Source organism: Gigantopelta aegis, unplaced genomic scaffold (genome assembly GCF_016097555.1).
Source record: "Gigantopelta aegis isolate Gae_Host unplaced genomic scaffold, Gae_host_genome ctg5117_pilon_pilon, whole genome shotgun sequence".
NCBI lineage: Eukaryota > Metazoa > Mollusca > Gastropoda > Neomphalida > Peltospiridae > Gigantopelta > Gigantopelta aegis.
The window spans coordinates 20,642-27,430 of record NW_024534229.1 but is presented as its reverse complement, the minus strand read 5'-3'; the positions used below and the strand labels follow the sequence as shown (position 1 = coordinate 27,430).

Here is a 6,789-nt window from a genome sequence, read left to right as displayed (position 1 = left end):
TGATGGTATTTTGCCTGTTCCTGTACTTTTTCATAAAACCCTAGTCTTCTTCTTGCAAGTGTTCTTTGCATATATTTCTCAATAGAAACCTTCAAAACAATATCTTTATAAAAGTTCTCATTATTGCTTGTCATAATAATAACTTGTTTGTCTATGTTTTGTCATTTTATAGTGGATAGAATAGCGATACTACGTATTACCATATCCTCTTAAAGTAGGAACATTTGATTTTAAAAATAGTTGTACATTACATTGTTTGATTTTATAGAGCATTGGTAATTCATTATTTTAAAAAAAGACAACAACCAAGAATTGTCACTGAAAATTTGCTCATTAGTGTTTCTTTTTTTTTGCCACTTTACAATATTTTTTTAGTTATTTACTATCAAATGGTGGCGAATATCACAATAAAGATGGCATCGCATAAATTTGTACATCTATTATACCTGCTCTTTGTCATTGGATTCTTACTTGGAGAGCTAAGGATATCATTTTTCCAAAGTGATTAGATTTATGCTAAGTGAATTTGAATGAAGTCTAGTCACAGCAATGAAAACTCACAGAACAGCAATACGGGAAAAACCACATAACACACAATAATGAAATTTATCTGATGAGCAAAAATGAAAGATCAAGTTGCAGAAATCGAAAGGATCACCTCTATCGGTCTGGTACCAGGCAACAGCTGCAAGAAGCATCGACTTGTCAGTAAAACTCAAATGCTTAACAATTGTGGGGAGAGGATACTATCACGCTTTTTTTATATGTATGTGTGTTATTTTGTGGATGAATTTGTAGAGATCGTTTATTATTATTAAAAACAGGCTGGACAAATTCTTTGATTGTATGTCCCTAATGTTCATATGGTGTTGATGGTCAGAAAATACTGAATCCAACGTTCCATTGTATGATTAATTACCTTTGATGAGGGCAATGTCAGAGTCAATTATATCAAATTAGATAACTCTGTTTCTTGATTGTTGTAATCAGCTGTGGTGATTTGTTATGAGTCATTATAGAGGTCATGTCGGTTGTCGGATCACAGAATCTCATTAGTCCATGACGATGTTCAGCAGTATTGTTAAGATATTGTGTGTGCAGACTGATGTGCACCACTGAAATTGTTGGTTGAGTAGCTAAATATCTGGTTTAACAGATGGTAAACATCAAAACAATAAAGATATATTAACTTGATGGAAAGGAGTACCACATAATTTACTGTTTTGATTGTTAAAAAATTGACTGTTTATGTAAACTAATGGTAAAGAGCTTTGGGCGTGGACGTGTCTTGAGCACTTTTTGTTGGTTAGTTTAAGAGGTGTTATCTTATGCACAAGCGACGGATTGAAGGCGGTGAGCGTCGTAGAGTTCTACTTAAATTGGTTATAGTTCTAGTGAACAATCTTATGGTATTGGCCATGGCAATAAACGTTGTCTTAGATGAGGGTGAATATGTAATGTAATAGGATTACTGACACACCTGGAATTGTTAATACTCACAGTAGGTGACCACAAAGAAATTAATTTATTCTGCGAAGGTTTTAGGAAGTACCAGTTAGTTTCCTGTTGGACTAATGTTTCATAAAAGGTAGAGTGTAATGTACTTGGTTAAAGTCCTCCTTGTCTCCTAAAACTCTAATAAAGCAAAATATGGTGTGACAAATTACCCCGCAGTCATGACAATTTGGTGGTTGTAGGTGGATCATCTCGGGATCAGTAAAAATTGTTATGTATTAAGAGATTCAATAAAATGTATGGCTTATATAGTGTTACCATAATCCGGTTGGTAGCCCATCTTTTGGTCTTGACTCAAGCTCTCAAAAAATTTCTAATTGATTGCGCAGTTATACAAATAACTCTCAACAGTCAGTGTACATACACCTATTTTACCCAATATTATCTTGGATCCTTGTAGGATGTGCAAAATATCTGCTTGCATCTTCCTTAACAATATCCAACGGGTTGTTTGTGTATGACTCTCTGTTTGTTAGTACCAGTAGTTTCCAATCACATGGACCCTTCATTAACTTATGAATCTTATTAACGGCCATTTATGAATGGCTTTATAATGAAAAACTATATAATTAAAAACTAAAAACTATTAATGACTAAAACTATTTAAAAACTAAAACTATACTGTTAAGGGTCCAAGAATAAAACTAGGCTTCGATAAGCATAATGAATAAGGTATAGGAAAGTAATAACTAATAACTTTAAATAATACTAACAAGACCTATTTGCACACAATGTAATGATGTAATAATTACATATAAATACAGTGCTGTGTACTAGAGACATCCCGGTTTAGTGGTCTCTAGGCATTTCTTGTGGACCCCATGATTACGTTGTACACATATCAACTAGACTCTTAGGCTAGCATTTGTAGTATTCTTTTTTTTTTTTTTTTTTTTTTTTTTTTTTTTTTTTCTTTTTTTTTTTTTTTGTTTTTTTTTGTGTTTTTTTTTTTTTTTTTTTTTTGAGCATTTGTTTTTTCTGTATTTTTGTGTTTTTTTTTTAGTAATAAATGAGATAAAATGTACATAATAAGGTTTTTAGAATTTTGTTAATGGACGCGTTGCTTTTTCTAGATGGTACTCCCGTAATATTTTTGAATTAGTATGTATTCGTTGTTAAAACAATGCGCAAAGGAACGCACAAAAATGTTAAGTAATTCATTAATCTGAGAATTCTGAGTCCAGCATTTTACATTTGGCATGCATCATTTGGTGGTAATGATATCTTTATGAATTGTGGGTGCAGTGCAGGAAAATAAAAAAGATGCATAAAAGGAGATCCTCTAGGAGAGGCTATGAAAACCCACAATTAAAGTTGTTGCACTACCTTATAGTTAAAATAGAGTTTGGTAGTAATTATCAGATTTTATATTAATTGTGATGGGACATAGTATAGTAACAAGTCAAGTAATAACTGAAACGATATCAATAGTTATAGACTATAGTTCAGGTTATACAAATCATCACTATAATATCACAATTATACTGCTTTATCATATATGTCTTCTGTTGTATATGACAAGTATATGTAGTATCCTGTTACTATATAGGCATGTTTGTTGTGGTCTTATACTATATGACATTGAGAACAAATTCATATATTAAAAAACCTAATCAATGATCTGATATTTATAAATAAAACAAAAGTATTGATTGTTAATAAGTATATATAGTGAACATACATACAAAGTACAGTTATAAATTTGTTACTTCAAAAAGTTAATTTTAGCTTTCATTGGTGGAACACTCTGGAATCTTAGAGATAGTCTCTGCTTTGTAATTTGTATGCCATACCAACAAATTTTACAGTTAGTAATTAACACGAATAGTAATCCACAAATGTAAACTACAAACTGATTGTTAAAATAACTGGTTAATTTTTATACTGATAAAAAATGAATAAGGTTACTAATTATAACATAAAAATAAATTTTATTGTATAGCACTGAAAATAATACCCATTGTGAGGAGGAATACATACTTAGTTATAAATTGAACAACAACAAACAACAAACAACAACAAAACAAATAAATGCTTCAAAGAGACCAGAAAAATGTTCTTAATAAACATATCACACTAAACAAACAAACAGAAGTCATATATTAATTATCCTTTCAAGAATATTGTATGGCATATAAATATCATATTGTGAGGCTGCTGTATCCTTTTAATAAATTCTTTCTAATACTTATTACATAATAAATTGTATTTACAATAAAGAATGTACTTGGGCAACCCCCATGATATTATTCATACCATAATCACCTAGATAATGAGTCCACACCCAACCTATAATGTTAATAACCTGATCATTGTTGTCATTGTACTTGGAAAAATATTGAGTTACTATAATGAATCCAAGGCATTTTCTTTAAGTTGAAATGAAAAGAAGTTTACAATATGTCTACATACAGTGCCTGTAGTGGAAACAAATCAACAAATCCTGACCCATTATGCCATTCTCACCCCTGAAGATGTCAAGTGCAGTGAGCTCTAGGATCATTATTGTTAATTGCGTACATGACAGATATTGTCCCCAATTAGCAAAGATGATTTTATAGCCAGTATAATCATTGAACCCCCATAGGACTGTATAAATAATTCTGTCACTATATGTTCACATTTTGGCTTCTCTATGCTAAAACTGTGAAAGACTTGCCAAATATTAGTCTCGTATTTGTGCTCTGGGGTATTAGGCTAGACAAAATAGCACACTGTCTATATACAATAACTACATAGCACAAATTAATAATAGATTAAACCAATAGTATGGCAATAATGAGGTTTAGGTTTGGGAATAGATATCTGTTGGATATCAAGGATGTACTTCCAGAAGAAGATGCAATCTGACTAAGATCAGTTAAAGACATTTCTCTGTTACAGTTAAGTAAGTTCATTGAGAGGATGTGGTTATACTTTTCAAATTTGATGGGTGTGGCTTTGTATATACTAATAAAAGTCATTTATTTGGAACCTTGTAATAGCATATTTTCTTAAATAAACATGTGCAATTCTTTTCATAGTGATATTCATATGAACACTTTGTTTAATGCATTACACTGGTAATGTCCCACAAGCATTTGATTGAAACCCTCCATTGCCTACAGGAATTTAATTAAATCAACATAAAGAATTGTTTTACCATAAAGTCTACTGGGTAATTTCCCAAATTCCTTAAAGACATGTAGTTGATAATTATTACCCAACCTACAAGCTCAGGAGTTCAGGATGTTCTTATAGCTTATATTCATAGCCTTCATACTGTAGATCATTGTGCCAAGGAAACATATCAATATAATGAGTGATAAATAGTTATTGATGAAGAATGGATCATGCAAGTGAAGGTATTTATTAGCTGTAGTGAATGTTAAACTGCATGAATTGACAATGTACTCTGTTATATATATATATATATATATATATATATATATAATAATAATAATAATATAATAATAATAATAATAATAATAATAATAATAATAACAATAATAACAATAATAATAATTCATTTGACAGATTAAATTTTCAAATCTTTGGTTGGAGGTTACATTTCTTCTTACGTTATAATATTATATATTGTCTAGATAATAAGGAGGAATGTTATTCTATGAAACACAATACTCGTGGCCTATGCTGTATAGTTAACAACGTCAACTTCGATAATCCCAGTCTACCAACACGAACTGGCAGTGATGAAGATGCTAGAAAAGTAGAGGAGTTATTTCAAGATTTCTTAAGTTTGATGTCGTACAAGAAAACGAATGTTTCGAAAGATCATTTTCTTATATACTTCGCAAACTACAAAACTTTAAATCACGAATTTGCTCCGCTTTTGTTCTTGTTCTATTAAGCCATGGCGATAGAGGAGGTGTGGTCTACTGCACTGATGGCAACCTATTACAATAAATGAAATTTGAGTATTTTACTGCTACAAATTGTCCTACGTTCAAGTGAAAACCAAAAATGTTTTTCATACAAGCTTGTAGAGGTGAACAAGTCAATGAAGTAGTGGAATAAGACGGGAACACAATCACATAACATTGTAAGTATGTCTACTGGAACAAAAGATGGCAGTGGTAATGAAGTCTCTTTATCAACTGGTACTAGTAGTATTACACCGAACTGTGCTGACTTTGTATATTCATTTGCCACAATTGATAACTGTGTGGCTATGAGAGACACACAAAAATGGAAGTTGGTATATTACTGAACTAGTTAACACTATCAGGGAATTTGCACAAACAAAGGATTTGGCATTTATTTAAGCCAAGTAACAGACAGAGTGTCTAGGAACATTTATCTTGGTCAAACACAAGTTCCTGAAGTTACATTTCAATTGAGGAAGTCACTTTATTTCTTTCCTAGGTTAGAAAACAATATGATTGTATGAGGGGATTTTCTATTTAAGTGATAAATTAATGAAAATTATTTAATTTCATTCAAACAGATCAGAGATGATATTCCATAGATCTTTTCCAAAGAATTATATTCCAGAATCAACAGCTCTAGTAGGTACAAGGGGTAGTATTGCTAGTATTCCAATTGAAGATGTGGAAGAGACCCTGCTAGATATTTCAACTATAAGTAAGCAGTCTTATAAATCATTATCATACATACAAAATATAATTATAACACATTATAATTAAAGGTAATATTGTATTTAATAATGTCACTATAAAACACTGACAAGTACATTAATATTTTTAGGACAGGATACTGTAGCTAATGGTGAATGTCAGGGTTACTGTATCATAATTGATAAATTCATGATGAAGCAGATACAACTTTGAAAGAAACCTTTAGTAACATTCTTGGGTTTCACACAGAAATTTACTCTCATCTGACTCGTGAAGGCATACATCAACTGTTAACAGCAGTAGCAAAAGTTGATTACAAACAACTGGATTGTTTGTTAGTTGTCATACTTAGTAAAGGCAAGAAAGGAAAATATGTATATGGTGAAGATGGAAGAAAGATAAGGACTAAATGACATAATTAGCCATTTTGTAGTGAATCGAGTGCAACTTAGCTATAAAGCCAAAAATGTTTATAACTGAAAAATAGTTAGAGAAACTCAACGAAGAGATAGTGTCCACTGCCAGGTTGATTTAGAGAACTCATACATTCTTAAAGTACTTATTTTAATGAACAACCAGCAGAAAACATTTATTCAGCATATGCAGACTATTCTTCAATCAGGTCAACCTTGTACACTACAAGAATGTATACAAACTACAAGTAACATTTTTAAACAAAATGAAAACATACACCTGA

General features: G+C 31.1%; 1 pseudogene; it reads left to right on the top strand.

The window, feature by feature from the left end:
- The first annotated feature begins 268 nt into the window (after positions 1 to 268).
- On the top strand, positions 269 to 5,780 carry LOC121366261 (annotated as a pseudogene).
- Positions 5,781 to 6,789: the final 1,009 nt, after the last annotated feature.